The sequence below is a fragment of the Telopea speciosissima genome, chromosome 3 (assembly GCF_018873765.1).
Source record: "Telopea speciosissima isolate NSW1024214 ecotype Mountain lineage chromosome 3, Tspe_v1, whole genome shotgun sequence".
In the NCBI taxonomy this organism is placed as follows: domain Eukaryota; kingdom Viridiplantae; phylum Streptophyta; class Magnoliopsida; order Proteales; family Proteaceae; genus Telopea; species Telopea speciosissima.
Window position 1 is genome coordinate 22,412,264 of NC_057918.1, and position 7,271 is coordinate 22,419,534.

Sequence of the window (7,271 nt, forward strand, 5' to 3'; positions counted from 1 at the left end):
TATTTTTAGTGGGTTTCATGTGCTTGAATTTGATTTTTTTTTTTGATAAGAGTTGAATTTGATCTTTGAACGAACCTTTGCGGCAACCTTTAGAAAATATTATTTGAAACCCTAAGTTTCGATATTTCATTGGTTGTCTGTAGTTTTTGTTTGACTTCAAGTTTTCATTTGATGTGTTTTTGTGCTGAGCTTTACCCTGTTTTGTTGAGATTAGAATATTATAACATTTGAAGCTTTATCTGCTGTTTATCTGTGTGAAATAGGAAAAACCTGAACTTATGTTTTTTCTGTCTGCACCAAATATCCTTATTGAATTTAATTTTGGAATGAGGTATATCAAAAGTATGTCTTTTGCTTTTCTTGATAACTGTGAACACCCATAAGAGTGTCTTTTGCTTCTCTTAGACTGAGAATATAAGTACAACATGTGCTACTTGTTACTCTATTTTGCGGTGGAAATGGCTAACCACTTACTGAACTAAGTGTCACCTTAAACTCAACCAAACCCAATGACTTTTTATCGTTTATTTGAATCCTGTTCTAACATTCTTGACTACCTTGAGAATGCTTGGGTTGAAAATCAAAGTAAAATCACCAAGACATCAATAACAACCTGATTTATTCATTTTTACGGCTTTTCTAGAGTTATTTATCTAATATTTAGTAGAAATAGTAAGCATACATAGTTTTGTTTTCATGAGTCTTGATTCATGGCTTGGATTATTTTTGACCTTGGCAACCTCTTCTTTTATAGATGGGGTTTTTTTTTTCTACAAAAGTTAAGGTTCTGCTCATGAGTATGAGTTTAGTTCCAGCAGCAAACATGTTTACTGGTCCAGAATAATAGTACTGATAAACAGAAAGAAGTCAAAATTTTATTGAGCTTGGAGAACTATGATTTTGAAAAGGAGTTTTGACTTTGAGTAGTAATCCCTGCTTACAAATTTTTTTGCAAAAACTTTTATAGGTAAAAGGGAAAAAAAATAGTTGGTACATTAAAGTTGTGCTTATATCAAAACAGTGGCAGTATGACCCGCCATTAAATTGGAAAAACACATCCACCCAGACCAAATTAAACTTTGAAAGCATATAAATCTCTCTTTAGTTCCTTCTTCCACTTCTGTGATGGGGGCAAGTAAAGTTGAATTGTTCTATTGCAATGTATCAACACATTGAGCTATCTCAATATGTTTGGATGTCTGTGGAGTCCAAAGTGAATTGAAAATATAATGGTTTCTGAAAGCCCAACCAAAAGAAAATCTATGGTTTTGTAAGATCCTCAGCAAATTTTAAAAATCTCACTCTTATCGAAAAAACTCTGGCATATAGTGACAGAGCAGGTTGGTAATTTCATGAAAGACAGCGTAATGGAATCAGCCACCCTCAGGATATTGTCATGCAAGGTTTTAAGTATCCTTCTGCATGCGCCAATACTAACTGATATGTATCGCATCTTTAAGGTACCGATACGATACGTGAAAACAATTTGGTATTAGTAATAGTACATGTAAGAAACCTCATCCTTTATGTACAATCAATTAATGCACTTGTTTCTTCGTACTTTGTTTTCTATTTTATACATGATATGTTTTACATATTACTTATGTATAGTGTTCTATGCTTCAAAACTGTATTTTGCATATATCTTAAGCATTTTCATATGTTTCTTGACCATTTCTGTCTGTATTTAGCGTATCTAGTGTTTCTTGCGTCTCTCTGATACGATACAATACGTCTCTTAAAATCACCCTTCTGATACGATACCTGATACCAATATTTTAAACCTTCTTGTCAAATTCCCTCAAATTGGTTGGGGTTATCCAGAAAGGTTATACAAATTAAAAATAAAAAAAATTCTAAACTGAATGGTAAGTCTTCAAATTAACCTTTTCTTTTGGTGAGACTTTGAAGTAACTTTCAGTAATTAAGACCTGTCTCAACTCTAAATTACCTCTACCTATAACATATGGCGCTACAAGATTGTTTTATGGGTTTTCAGGATCTATCCTATTAGTTACCTGGGTAAATTTCTTGAGCATCCTCTCAAGTGTGTTGCTTTCTGAGACCTAAATAATACATCTAGTTTCTGCAAATTAAACTTACCTCACCTCTTTCTCTTTGCTCTAGTGGTGTTGAAGAGCACGTGAATGATTAAAGTATATCTTTCCTCATTCTTATGACCTCAGAACACTAGTTGTTAATTCTCTTTTTTGGAGGATATTTATTACATTTTTGGGGATTTCAGTAGTATGAGTAGCCACTTAGCTATTAGCCCAATCAATGGTGTTGCTTAGATATGTTTATTCTCTTGTGTGTAAGCTTTATTACTTTTTTTCTTTCTTTGATGGCGTAAAATATAGTATCAAATATTTCCTGGAGTGCTGATGGTTTTTGGGACTGTTATAACTTTGAACTGTTATGATTTTGATCTTTTGAGTATTATGTAAGCCACTGCAAGGCTGACATGAATTTGCCTTGACATGCATTACTTATTTCCAATGAATGGGTTTGGTATACTTGATTCTCCCTCAAATCCTTTCATATAATCTGGCTATTGCAGTCCCATGAAGAAGCCTCAAATGTCCCTTGTTTCTTGCTCTCCCTCTAATGACTATTAAAAGGTAGGGATCAATCATGTCGAGAGCATTTTCTTTTGTGTGTGTGGGGGGGGGGGGGTTGTACATGTTGTAACAAAACAACAAACAGTGAAATAAATGTTTTTCCTTTAATGAAATGGTAAAATTAGATAGAAGCCTAATTTACAGAGACTTTTCATGCTTTCACCCACAAGGCCCTGAAATGAGATGCTTAATGCAATTTTTTAGTTTTGGATAAAGGTCATCTCTTGCTTGTTGTGAATGTAATGTTGACTACCATTACAGCTTCCTATGTTGCTTTTCCTTTTGTTCTCATGATGATTTTTGTTGAGGATGCTCTTATATGAGGGCTTTATGTCTATATTCTTTTTGTGCTGATTACTAATTCGCTATTCATAGGAAAAAGTATGATTTTAATCTTTGTTCCATATAAAGTACTCTGCCTTTTGGTTTGGCTTTTTACGCATGTGGTTTTGTCTCTAAATGGATATGGGAAATAAATTGGGAAAAATAAAAATAATGACACGACATAACAATTCTATTTTCCCCTGTTTTGTGGCAGATGGTGCTCCACTAGCAAACAGACAACTTCAGTCAGAATATTGAAGATCATAGAGGTGGAAATAAAGCATCTGCCGCTGAATAGCAAGAAGCAGCTCCATAGAGGAATATTCTAAATATTGTGCTGAGGACCAAGGTTGGTGGTTCCCCCCCCCCCCTCCCCCCTCCCTCCCTCCCTCCCTCCCTCCCTTCCTTCCTTTTTTTTTCTTAACGTTCAATCCTATGGATTCAACTAAATTACTTGAGAATCCACACCCACACTCACAAAGAGAGTGTAACGGGTTCAATCTAATATCATCATAGATTTCAGAATCCTATCCACAGCAGGACCATGGAAGTGCACAACCAGAAAATTAAACTGGTGATATCTCCCAAGCAACAAGTGTGATCAGCCCCAAATTAAAAGTATTAATAGTTCTCCCAATACCCCAAAATTTGATCCCAATCCAACGGTAAGGTGTGCAGAAGTTGTAGGATCACCAAAATAGCAACTAGATTTCAGTATTAGTAACTTAGCTGTAACTTCACATAAACACAGCAACTCACTATCAAATTAACAAAAGATCACCCACTCAATAATCAAACCCAAGGTAATCCATTAGACAGATTGAATAATCATTAGAGGCATAGAAAATAGCAACTGGGATCTCTGATTTAGTAACTACCATAATCTACCAATCTGTAGATCTGATCCGGTGATCCAGACCAAGTTCTTGTCAATGGATGAGTATGGTTAGTAGGTATGAACCCCAGAATTTCTCAAACATTCAATGATTGGATGTGGAGATATTACATGTATATGGTTGCAGCAAAAAGATATTAAGACAGGGGAACCATAGGTCTCTCCTAACTGCAATGAACCAGCAGTGAATCTCAGATCTGGTATGGAGTGATGAACAGAAATAAATGTTTTCAAATAATCTTCCAGAACAGTAGAGGATAAACTGAAATAGACTTCGGGTACTTGCTTGATATCGCATGCCAGAATAGAAGAACAACAACAAAGACAAATTTTTCTTTACTTAAAAAATCGTGGGGTGTGTGTAGGCAGCCCCTCTTTTGTGTGGAGAGCAATATCTCTCTACAAAATAGTAAATAGAATGGAAACTAATCCTAGTATAAGATCCATCTTGTAGAACTCAAATTAGAAACTAAGAAGTAGGTGGACTTTATAAAGAGTCCTACTTAATTACAATATTTTGCAATCTGACATAAAATAGAAACTAATATCTAGTAACATTACAGTAACAACATGCTACTAAACATGTAGTGATAAAACACAAGCAAATAATAAAATAAGATCTTCTAATAAGTCCCCACCCAAGGCATGAATGATTTAGTAATGGGCCTAAACTTTGCCCATGATTGTGGATGCCTGAGAGAGCCACCCAAGAGTGAAAGAATACAAGCATAGATTTGGGAATTGTTTTTTTGGGGGGGGGGGGTGGTAGGGGAGGTAATGAATGCGCAGTTAAAAGCATAGTTGTAATGGTGTCCTGGCGTTGGAGAGGGTTGCATGGCGACCTACACCATGGCGTCCCTCTTTGATTTCTTCTTCCTGTCTTTCTTTCCCTCTTCGATTTCTTCTTCCTGTCTTCGATTTCTTCTTCCCTCTTCGATTTCTTCTTTCCCTCTTCAATTTCTTTCGATTTCTTCTTTCCCTCTTCGATTTCTTCTTTGATTTCTTCTTCCTGTCTTCTTTCCCTCTTCGATTTCTTCTTCGATTTCTGAATTTTCTTCTTAAAACTTGAGAAACAATAGAGAAAAAATAAAACATGGCTTGAGTATACATCTATTAACACATTAAAAATAGAGAAAATAAAAAATAAAACATGGTTGCCATGGCGGGCGACATGTCGATATATCGACGTGACACCCCTCCACCGATTTGGATCACCGTGATGCCGTGACAACTATGGTTAAAAGAAAGTCATAGAGGGATGTGCTAAAAGCAAATTATTTGTCTGATAATAGCTTCTCTATCAAAGTCAGCCACCAAATCATTGGAATATGTAGACCCCAATTGGACTATTGGAGTGAGAATTTCGCTAAAGACAAATCCCTTCTTTCGTAGAATAGGTATGTGAAACCTCTCTGAAATATGGATTGGCTGCAGCCCAGTTTGATGAACTGAGAACCTTTTGAATGAGATCCTGGGAGAAAATGAATCCTGTAAAGTTCCATTTCCTCGCTTCCCACAAGCACTACAAAAATAGCAAGAAGTGTGCCTCCCGTAAGAACTTCCCTTAGAGCTGAAGGGGACGTAAAGTGGAGTTCATAGAATTCCATCAGTGATCCCTTATATCATTAGGGGAACCTACTGCATCTCAGACACTACCAGAACGTGGACCAAAACTTTCTGGCAAGAGAGAGTAGCTATTTACCGTGGACATGAGACAGCCTTCTAATTTACACGTGAAACAAATATAAGGAGAGAGGAACCAACCCACCTGCCTCTTTCAGTACACGTTAGAGGTGATAACCTTTTATGTTGGATATCTACTTCCCCGATGCTTTGCATTTAGAAACAGTGTGAGGCTTCCAGAAAGCTTTATATGGATTATAGATCTGGGACTCCGGTATTGTTGGGATCCTTGGGTTGAAGTTTAGACAAATTCCTGAAAGGCAATAATAAGGACTTAGAACAAAATTTACCTTACCTCTGCTGGTAAATTTTTTTGTGGGCCTCTCTTGGAATGAATACATCCTGAAGGTCATCAAGAGAGTGAATGCTCCAAGACTCAGGTACTCGAAAACCTCTATTAACCCTAGACAAGATTGAATACTTTGATACTCGAAACTATAAAATATCTTGAAGAGACTCATCCACATTCTTTTCACATGCGTATGATAATTGATCAACTCAAACCTGTTGCCTTTGTTGCCAGTGGTTATGTCTGCTCAGTACTAGAATAATTCATCTGTTATTTTGCTTTCCAATATATTAACGACTTGACTATGTTATTGGTGTTTCATGTTTGTATCCTTGACTATAGTATTGGTGTTTGCATCCTATCATCACAGAACTTCTAACATAGTTCTAAAAAATTGAACCAGCAATGCAAGGAAAGAAAGCATTCCAACTCGCCTTTATTTTCTGGCATATGCAACTCTGGAACCCAATCTGGCGAAACTGCTATGTGGCAGTTTGTGTCGCAAGTTCAGTGGGGATTGTTGTCCACATCGTCATCTAGTAGTGGCTTAGATTCAAAACCAATCTAACTTCTCCACGTGTCAATAATGTCTTGAAAGTTGTTTTAAAAAGTTAACGTGGTAAATAATATGATGAGCCATAGATTTTGGCACCTGGTCTATTCGGGGAATTCAGCATCTATCTCGTGGCTTGGTTGACCAACAGCCATTGTCATGTGGCAGTTATTCCAGCTATGCAAGATTGTGTTCTGGCCTGTATGTTCAGGAAAAAATTTTCCAAAGATATTATTTATATCTATTGCAAATATAAGAAAGTTTTCTAATTACATATATAACCTAAAAATGAAAAATATGGCAGAAATGGAATAATATTGGATACGTTCACAAATAAAATGGGCAGTGTATAATATGGACTCATTCTGTCCTTGAATTGTGCCATTTTTTTGTGTTTCTCAAAAAATTTCATGTGTACATTGCTACGTTGAGATCACCACAACCACAAACCAACTCTGCACTCACTCTAACCCCCCATCCCAAAACCAAATTTCCTGTGCTTCCAGATGGCAGGATTTAGGTGGTCTTCATTGGCTTTCAGATGGCTGGATTTTGACTTCTCTTTATCTTCACTGATCTCCCGATGGCCGGAATTCGACTTCTCATACTTGACACCAAGGTGGGCTCCACACAGTTTCCAGTGGCCTGATCTTGACTTCTCTGTTGTGGATAATGTCATGTGGACTTTGATCACAGTGTTCGAGTCCTTTGCCTTGGCTGCAATGCTCTGCTTCTTCTTCATCTGCTGTGGTTGTACCTTCTGATTTGTCCAGCGCACCGGCTAGCCTGCTCTCTGTTGACATGGTGTGATACTAGGCCTTCCGGATTTTGACACCTGGACACCAATGTTATTCCTTGTCGCAGCTGTGTCACAAGTATTCCACATTTGGTAATCATTTTGTAAAA

At 36.9% G+C, this 7,271-nt stretch overlaps 1 long non-coding RNA gene across 1 annotated transcript; it reads left to right on the forward strand.

Moving 5' to 3' along the window:
* The first annotated feature begins 3,075 nt into the window (after positions 1–3,075).
* On the forward strand, positions 3,076–7,152 carry LOC122657115. Its single transcript, XR_006332214.1, has 2 exons — positions 3,076–3,294; positions 6,872–7,152. It is a non-coding gene; the product is annotated as an uncharacterized LOC122657115 (long non-coding RNA).
* Positions 7,153–7,271: the final 119 nt, after the last annotated feature.